Raw genomic sequence first — 8,377 nt, forward strand, 5'->3', positions numbered from 1 at the left:
CAGACTCAATGCCGATTGCTGATCTCGAAGACCTGATGAATCACTTGGGACAACCCATTACATGTGAACATATTTATTGTTGTGTAATCCCAGTATTTAAGGGATGTCATTTAATCTCTTATCCGTTCCCGATCTTCATGGGACGTTTCCGTGTATATAAGAGATAATGCATTTAATATCATTATTTCAATTGATATACAGAATATCTTCTCGAAATATGTGGGAATGAATTATGCAACCTTCCCTATAAATAGAGAAGGAATCACCACTTGTAGAGGACCGATTTCTGATTTCTTGAGAGAAAGCTCTGGGTAATTCATCTCTGAAGAATTTCCAGAAAACTCTAAGTGTTAATAACATAGAATTGTCGACTAGGCAGAATTAACTACTGAACCACGTAAAAATTATCTTGTTTCTCTTCATCATTCATTCGCTTCATTGTTTAATTGCTCTACAATTTAAGTTGATGAAAAACAACATCAACAGTTTGGTGCTTTCATTGAAAGCATTAGGCAGTACGTGTGTGAGTCTAGTAAAAAAAGCCTCCCTGATTCAACAATGGTCACGAATGATGCCAATGTTCTTGAGGAGGAAATTTTAGATGAAGCTGACTACCCCCGACACACTAGAAAGCAGCCTATGGTGAATTCGGACCCTGATGAGAGGAGTGGTTCATTCGGCTCTCGGGGACCACCAGCCCCCAGGGACGACGAGGACATGTATTATAATCTTGAATGATATGTCTCGATAGTGGAGCTCAAAAATAGTCAACTGCAAAAGCAGTTGGCAGAGGCCAAGAAACGTAACAAGGAGCTAGCCAGATTAACTGCTGAGGCACAGGCGGCTCAGGCCCCACCTCTGCGGGACGTTCATGTTCCACCACATAGGCCTCGTGGGCGACCGCACAAAAACGCTGCCACCCGGAGAATGGAGCAACCTCCGCCGCCAGCAGAACAACCTGCTCCGTCAAGGCCCCAGAGAAGTAACCGGGCTGGAGCTCCTACTAATTCAACTGCGGAGGTACCGGGCGGGGTAGGGAATAACCGAGCCCCCACGGAGGCTCGGACCCAAAATCCTGGTAACGTGCAGAGTGTTCCTGAACCAGTTCGAGCAAACTCATGGCCTTCTAGGCCCCGTAATGGATGGCAGCCACCATCACCCACAAGGCACCCACCATTGCCAATAAGGTGTCCCTCACCAACTTAGAGGGACACACAACCGACTCAAGGTGATAGGGAAAGGCGAGCTGGGCAAAGACGTGGAAATGGGGAGACTACTAGGGAGCATAGAGGTACCCAACCCACGAGAAGCCAAATGTCTCGTTCTCACACTATTGAGACAAGGCAACCGGCAAGGAACCCATCTCGAAACAATCGCGCAACGAGCCATGTCAGTGAAGGCTTGGGAGACACTAAATCGGTCAGTATGTGCGACTAGGGACGCAGAAATACTGGGAATCAAAGGGATCACCCATATTTACGAGAACACATGAACCATAATTCGGGGAATGATAACCCCTCGAATCTAGATCTGAGGGATCATCTCAATGGATGCAAGAACCCTGTGCCGAGGCGCGAAACTGGGGTTGTGATCAACGATAACCAGTTCCCACTGCTTTAAGTCAAACCCCCCATGGATCCAGTCCAAGAAAGGATTGAACAACTAGAAAGAGCATTCAGGCTCTTACAAAATGAACAAGGTCGGGATCGAGACGAAGAGTTCGATAAAGAACTCGAGCCCTTTGCCCCTCATATTTCCAGCACCCCGTTTCCTCAGGGATTCCAAATTCCTCATGTCCCACCATTTGATGGGAATTCTGATCCATACAGTCATTTGAGTACGTTCAACACAATTATGCAAGCGAGTAATGTGGGCTACAAGCTCAGATGCATGTTGTTTCCAGCCTCGCTCACAGGGCCAGCAAAATACTGGTTTGAGAAGTATAATAGACATTCGATCGCTTCTTGGGATCAATTGTCTAGAGATTTCAAGAAGAAATTCAAAGCCATGGTCGGAATTAGGCCCGAGGCATCTACCTTGACCAATGTCCGACAGTAGCCGAATGAAATATTGAAAAGTAACCTCACAAGGTTTAATTTGGAAGTCGCCCGAGCTCGTGACGTAGACGACAGTGGCCATTTAATGGCTGTCCGAGCTGGAGTAATGCTTGGAAGTCCTCTTTGGGAGGACATGCAGAGGAAGCTCGTAAGGTCCTTAACGGAGTTCAATCGACGAGCTCAGAGGTTTGTTAATGTAGAAGAGGTGAGGTCAGCATTGAATATGACTTCTCAACCCATAACTACAACAACAAACGCAAAATCTGCCTCGACCTCGGCAGATCCTACGACCTTAAAACCCCCTGGGGACAACCCTTCTAAAAGGAAGAAGAATGAAGGAATAATCCCGAGGTAGAAGGGGGAAAGAAGAAGAAAGGGGAAAGATATTTCTCCATATACAAGGTGTATACTGAGCTCAATGAGTCTCGGGAGAATATCTACCTGGCTAATGAAAATCAGGTCCCTTTTAGACGTCCGGACCTCATGAGAAACCAGAAAGCGAAAAGAGACTCCAACAAGTACTGCAGATTCCATAGAGATATCAGACATACAACCGATGAATGCAGGAAATTAAAATATGAGATCGAAGGCCTGATCTTGAGAGGATATTTCAGGCAATATGTTAGGAATCAAAACCCCCAATCAGGCTTCTACCAGCTAGAGGGCAGCAGTAGCACCACCTACCCAAAACAGTAACTCCCGAGCCAGGGAGGACGAACGACCCCCTCCAATTGATGGAGAAGATGACATAACCATCTTGGGGGGGGGGGGGGGGGACCACATATTGCAGGATTGGGCCGGAACGCCCAGAAATGATATGTGAATGAGCTGAAAACTGGTGACGGGACTCCTTATGAACCCGAACCCAGAGCTCCAAAACAGCAATGGGTTGAATCTCAACCCATAACTTTTACAGAGGATGATGTGTCTCATGTACAATTCCCTCAAAAAGACCTGCTGGTCATCACCCTTCAGCTCGCAAATAAGAGGGTACATCAAGTCCTGGTTGATAACGGGAGCTTAGTAAATATCCTCTACAAGGCCACCTTAGAAAAGATGGGACTCACGCTTCGTGACCTAAAGGCTTGTGCAACGATGTTGTACGACTTTTCAGGAGAAGGGATTGCCTATATGGGATCCATCGAACTCCCCGTAACCTTGGGAGACTTCCCGGTCTCGACAATAAAGATGATGGAATTCGTAGTAGTGGATCTGCCATCAGCCTACAACGTATTGCTCGGGAGACACGCCCTAGTAGGGCTGGGGGCAGTATCGTCTGTAAGGCATTTGGCCATCAAGTTCCCGACTTCTAGTGGCATCAGGACACTGAAAGGAGACCAGCTTGCAGGAAGAGAATGCTATAGTATTTCCGTTAGAGGAAAGAAACAGACAAGTACACAAACACTTGTCATAATTCAGAATAAGGATGGGACAGTCTTCGAGATAGACGAAGAAATTAATCCAAGAATAAAGGAAAAATCTGATCTTGAGCCGTTAGAAGAGCTCGAAGAGGTCAAGCTCGAAGAAGTAGACCCCCTGAAAACAGTGAAGGTAGGGAAAAACTTTCCGGAAGAAACGAAATAACAATTAATTTATTTTTTGAAAAAGAACCAAGATGTTTTCGCGTGGTCACATTCAGACATGGTAGGGATAAGCCTAAATGTGATAAGCCACGCTTTGAATATTGACAAGAGCTTCCCCACAAAGCAGCAAAAATGAAGACTACTGGACGACAACAAGAAGAAGGCCCTGAAGGAAGAGGTCGACAGGTTAAAGGCATATCGATTCATATGAGATGCCTTCTACCCGGATTGGGTCGCTAACCCGGTGCTAGTTCTGAAACCTAACGGAACATGGCGAACCCGTATTGATTACTCAGACCTTAATAAAGCATGTCCTAAGGACTGCTTCCCCTACCTCGAATTGACCAGCTCGTAGATGCCACAACTGGGGATGGACTTATGTCGCTCATGGACGCTTATTCTAGATATAACCAGATTTCCATGCATGCCCCAGACCAAGATCATACGAGTTTTGTGACAGATAAAGGACTATATTGCTACAGTGTTATGCCGTTCGGGCTCAAGAATGCTGAAGCCACATACCAACGGCTCGTAATGATGTTCTCCGAACATATAGGTAATAACATAGAAGTTTATGTTGATGATATGTTAGTTAAATCTAAACATAACAATAACCATGTGGACGACCTCGAAGAGTGCTTTTCCGTGTTACGGAAGTACGACATGAAGCTCAAGCCCCAGAAATGCTCTTTTGGAGTATCATCGTGGAAGTTCCTAGGTTTCATTCTGAATGCCCGGGAAATAGAGGCTAATCCTGACAAGATCCAAGCGTTAATTGACATGCCCTCACCTCGAAAGCATAAGGATGTCCAAAGTTTGACTGGACAGATGGCGGCATTAAGTAGGTTTATCTCGAAATCTACGGACCGTTGTCTTCCATTTTTCAACCTTTTGAGAGGGGGCAAAAAATTCGAATGGACAGAGGAATGTGAGCTGACATTTCAGGAGCTCAAAAAGCACCTCGCGGAACCTCCTATCTTGTCGAAACATGTCACAGGAGAAATTTTGTACCTATATCTCACTACAATCGAGCACGCCATTAGTGCCGTGCTCATCCGAGAAGAACAGAAGGTGCAAAAGCCAGTATACTATGTCAGCAAAAGGCTACTGGGGGCAAAATCGAGATACCCTTTAATGGAGAAGTTGGCTCTCAGCCTAATCCACTCATCCCGAAAGCTCCGACCTCACTTCCAAGCGCACCCCATCCATGTGCTGACCGACCAACCACTACGACAAGTCTTATCCAAGCCAGAAGCCTCAGGCCGATTACTAAAATGGGTTGTTGAGCTCGACCAATTCGAGATCACTTATCATCCGAAGACAACCATAAGAGGATAGGCCCTGGCAGACTTCATAGTGGAATGCACTGGAATGACTGACGACGAAGTTATAACCCCAGCTCGCGAGCTGTGGAAACTTTATGTCGATGGGTCTTCCAATGAAAATGGAATGGGGCAGGAATAATACTGATCATCCCAATTGGGAGTCGATTTCACTCTTATTTGAGATTTGACTTCGAAGCGTCAAATAACGAGGCTGAATACGAAGATTTACTAGCAGGACTTCGAATAGCCAAGGAACTCAAGGCTAAGGTGATATATTGCTACAGTGACTCTCAGTTGGTGGTCAACCAAATCTTAGGGGAATACCAGGCTCGTGCGACAAGAATGGCTGCATATCTAGAAAAAGCAAAAGCAGCACTCGAACATTTCAAATTTTACATGATAGAATAGGTTCCCCGAGAGCACAATTCGAATGCAGACGCCCTAGCCAGGCTCACCACATCCACCGAGGTTGACGAACTGAATGTTGTGCCAATCGAACTTCTATTGACACCCAGTATAAGCAAGCCTGAATAAGAGGATGTCTGCATGATTAACTCCGAGCCAACCTGGATGACCCCGATAGTTGAGTACCTCGAAACCGGCATTCTCCTAGCAGAACGGACCAAGGCTCGAAAACTGATGTATCAGATTCCCAAGTACACTATTGTGGAAGGAAGGCTATATCGAAGAGGATACTCTATGCCATTACTCCGGTGTGTGACTCCACCCGAGGCTAAGAAGATCATAAAGAGATTCATGGAGAATTCTGTGGGGACCACATTAGGGGGGCATAGTTTGTCTAAGAAAATTATACGCCAAGGGTACTTCTGGCCCACCATCAAAGCAGACTCATTTGATTACGTCAAGAGGTGCGATAAGTGTCAACGGTTTGCCACAATCCCTCGAGCTGCACCTTCCGAGCTAACTATGATGACCTCCCCATGGCCATTTGCAATCTGGGGAATTGACCTCATAGGCTCGTTGCCAACTGGCAAAGGCAGAGTTAAGTACACAGTAGTTGCGGTAGATTACTTTACGAAGTGGACCGAGGCTGAACCTCTGGCAACAATTACCTCGAAGAAAGTCTTGGGCTTTGTGGTAAAGAACATCATCTGTCGATATGGGATACCAAGGAAGATAGTGTCCGATAACGGCACTCAATTCGATAGCGACTTGTTTACCAACTTTTGTGAGAAAAATGGAATAATAAAAAGCTTCTCCTCTATGGCCCATCCCCAAGAGAATGGCCAAGTTGAGGCTGTGAACAAAATCCTAAAGAATTATATTAAGAAAAAATTGGAAGAAGCTAAGGGGAAATGGCCCGAAGAGTTACCCCAAGTCTTGTGGGCATATTGAACCACATCTCGTACTTCAATAGGACATGCCCATTTTTCTCTGGCATATGGATGCGAGGCTATGCTGCCAATCAAGGTCGAAATACCTACCATTCGTACCCACACTTATGATCAAGCCTCGAACCAATCCCAGCTCGAAGTAAGTCTGGACCTGGTTGAAGAAAGATGGGATGAGACTCAACTAAAAAATGTCGCATACCAACAACGAACTACTCGATATTTCAATAAAAAGGTTCGAGACAGAAAATTTGGTTTGGGAGATTTGGTGCTACGGTGTGTGTTCTTGGCTACATGGGACCCGACTGCTGGCATGCTCGAGCCTAATTGGGATGGACCTTATTAGATCGAATCAGTTATCCGACCTGGCGTCTACAAATTGGAAAGATTGAACGGGGATTTGGTACCACAAGCATGGAATGGCGAACATCTACGACTTTACTATCAATAGTGCAGGAACGATGTCACCTGTAACCGTGCTTGTTTATCTTTACTATGTTTCTGTTAATAAATTGTTCAATTCCGAATAAAGTTCATTTTCATTTCAATATGTTGTATTTTTTGCAAACTCTCTTAATTTAATAACCTATGGTCACACTCATAGGATATTAAGGGGCATTAGTGGTATATATACCGTCAGCTTGAAAAAAATAAAATAGCATATACGAAAAGAATAAAAGTGTTTGGATATAACCAAATACGCGAGCTAAGATAGTTTGGACATAACCAAGTTATTAAGAATAAAAGTGTTTGGATATAACCAAATATGCGAGCTAAGAATGTTTGGATATAACCAAATGCGTGAGGCAAAGTAATTTGGATAAAACCAAATGCGCGATCTAGTCATAACTAGATAAAAAAATATTTGTGTGTGGATTATGAACCAAAAACATAACCTAAATAGGTTTGGAACAAACCAGCTAAAACTAATCGACAGAAAGTTGGAATATAAATAAACCTACTTCAAGTTAAGTCGAGATCGAGGCTGGAGTATCTTGCAAAAAGGTAGTTTCGACCTCATAACTTTGGGGAGCTACTCGAGGATGAGGAAAAGTGACTAGAAAAGCAGGATATAACTAAACCACCTATATTACACGCCATATAAGTACTTTCGAGTGCATGGTAAAAGTAAGTTCTGACCTTGACAAGTAACGGGATCGGACACGGATACGTTGAGTAAACTGTGCATGAATGCATTGAAGCTTGAGCTTAAAATCCACCACGTGTTTGTATGAATAAACAGACATAAGGACACTTTAATATAAATTGCTTGAAATATTTTGACTTAACAAATGTAAAGCAAAAATATTAAAGTAAAGTCAAATACAGTATTATAGATATCATAAGAAATTAGCTCTTTCACAAGCTATAAATTGTCGTGGCCCCAGGGGCATAAAAAACAGAAGATAAAATACTATTACAAGAGGTTCAAAGGGACGCAGCCCCGGGTCGAGATTTAGGAGGAAGGATCATCCTCCTTAGCCTTCTCAGCATCCTCCTTGGCCCTCTCTGCCTCCTCCTGAGCAGCCTCCTCCGCATCAAGCCGAGCCTGCCATTTGGCCACAAGCTCTTCCTCAAAAGAGCCTAGGAAGCTAGTATCAAGATCGGCAATACTGGCCCAGATCCTGTACATGGCCAGGTCGACCGCCTGATCCTTCTTCTCCTTGAACTCTACGAGAAGACGAACTTTTTCGCCCTCCATTATCTCGAAGGTGGCCTTTTTCTCCTCCTCAAGCTTGGCATTGACCTTCTCGAGCTCGGCTATCCTGGCCTTCATCTGCTCGGCTTTAGCCTCCATCTTCGCCTTTGCGGCCTTATACTCGTCGGTGAGCTTAAGTTGAAGATTCTTCGACTCTTGGGCATAAGACATGCTCGAGTGAACCTCGTTGTTTAACTTATAGTTAAGCTGAGCAATAGCAGCAAGCGACTGAAATACAAACAAATCTAGTTAGAACACATGCTAAGCATAATTACAACAAGTGGTATAGTGAGAGAAGTTACCGCAGTAGCGAGCTCGACACTCTTGTCATAAAGGGTGTTGCAGTCCCGAGCATTGTTCA

The sequence above is a fragment of the Humulus lupulus genome, chromosome 2, assembly GCF_963169125.1.
Source record: "Humulus lupulus chromosome 2, drHumLupu1.1, whole genome shotgun sequence".
Classification (NCBI taxonomy): domain Eukaryota; kingdom Viridiplantae; phylum Streptophyta; class Magnoliopsida; order Rosales; family Cannabaceae; genus Humulus; species Humulus lupulus.